Here is a 2,137-nt window from a genome sequence, read left to right as displayed (position 1 = left end):
TGAGTTCAAAAATCGGTCACACCAATAAGTAATTCTCGGTCAGACCGAGTCTCACTTGTGCAATGGCATAAGCCAAATCGGTGGGACCGAGTTTTTCAACTCGGTGGGTCCGAGATGGTTTCGGCGGAAACCTAAACCTAGAATTTTCGAATCAAACCTAATCTACGGGCGTTTTGACTGGATAGAAGTTTCTCAAACGTGGCAAGAATCAATATGATCACAATGTGCTAGGAATCAGATTGAGGAATAGCACAAAGATCAAGTCCATACCCTAGTTCGGCGGGGACTTGCTACGGCCGCAACGGCGGGGCAGAATTCCCGTTGACGGCGACGGAGACCAGCGACTGGAGGCTGCTGGCGGCGAGAAGACGATCCGGAGACCTCGAGGGCAGAGCAGGCTATCGCGCGGGTGAAGGGGTTCGGAGGAATTTCCAAATTTTGCCTGTGACTATATATAGCCCGACCCTGTCGGTGTGACCGAGTGGAACGACTCGGTGGCACCGAGATTCATAACTGCGTGCAGTTACTGAAACTCGGTGTGACCGAAAGGTTCAAATCGGTTGCACCGAGATCGAAAACTTAGATCAACTTAATGATCTCGGTAGGACCGAAAGTGGAGTATCGGTCAGACCGAGAATCATAAAGAGGTTTTGGAAGTTTAAGTCTATGACGAATCGGGGACTCCGAGCGCTCCTCACACAGAGTGGTTCGAATCTGACTTGATCAAATTTTGTGATGCAGCATGAATAGAGTTTGAGACGAGAAAAGAATAGATAGCTAGAGGAGGTTCTTAGGCATTCTTGTCCATCCACTTGGCAAAAGAAGATAAAACCAAACAATCAAAACAACAAGTGGATGTCCTCGAATGAGTAAAATATGCAACCAACATGCTCACACAATAAGATGGCAAATGAAATATGTGGCAAGACATGCACAACCAATTCTAGCATCTATCAAGCAATTTGTGATGACAAGGTCATCTATATATGAGTATATTGACTTAGGAGTCAAGTGAGAGCACTTGATCATAGGTTATACTCATCGTTTAAGCTCAAGTGGGGTTACCACTTTTACATAAAGCATTGTTGTGTTCACATCTTTAGAGTTTCTTTAGCTCAAGTCTTAGAGTAAAGCTCCCCCTAGATGTGATATCCCCCCTAAGAGGGATGAACTAACCTTGGGTTTTGTCGATGATGACTTCATGTAGATGTTGAAGATGTGGATGCTCAATGTTGATGTAGATCACTTGGAGCTATCCATTTGAGTGAATTGCACTTTCAATACCTACATGGGTTAGTCCCACAAGGAACAAACAAGGATATCCATAGACATAGAGTGATGCACACACAAGATGATGTCCATGAAAACTTTTAGGTTACCTTGTCCCTTGTCTTACCAACAAGAGGGTTTGTGACTCCTTGAACTAGTGCAAGATGTGGAAGTTGATTGCACTTGTTCTTGCCAAAATGATAAGAGTGAAGTATGTTGGCGGAGTCACCCTCAAGAACTCTCTAGTTCTTCTTCTTTTGGACCACATCATCTTGATGGGAATCCTTGGAGTTGTAGTTGTACTTGATGAAGTGGAACTTGAAGTAGTCTTGGGAATCCACTTGACTAAGGTCTTAGGAGCTTCTTCAAATGCATCAATTTCCTCTTGAAACTCGTCCTTGCCTTTTTGCTCGTAATCTTGTGGTGGAAGATCATCTTGAGCTTGTGTCCCCTTGAAAGAAGTATACATCTCTTGTTGAGGGACAAACTTTGTATTGGGGTATTGATCTTCTTCCCACTCAACTCCATTGGCATTGAACTTTCGTTCAAAACCAACACCTTGATTCTTCCGGTGCATTCCTTGCTTGCGCATAATTTCCTCGAATTGCTTACTCCCGGCAAGGCTTTTGTACACTCCTTTCTCTATAATTCCCTTCAATAAGCTATTTTCTTGCTCAAGTGTAACTTGGCTAAGAGAATCATTAGTGGAATCAAGAGAACTACTAGAAGCAACAATATTGGATTTAGCATGATCATTGTTACTACTAGAGGAAGAATCTTTCTTGTTAGACTTGACTTGAGGCATGTAAGTGGATAAGAGTAAACGCTTGGCAATGTAAGAAGAACTTTTCTTGCGGAGATCATCATT

This window comes from Triticum urartu, chromosome 7 (assembly GCF_003073215.2).
Source record: "Triticum urartu cultivar G1812 chromosome 7, Tu2.1, whole genome shotgun sequence".
Classification (NCBI taxonomy): Eukaryota; Viridiplantae; Streptophyta; class Magnoliopsida; order Poales; family Poaceae; genus Triticum; species Triticum urartu.
This window is presented reverse-complemented; position numbering follows the sequence as displayed.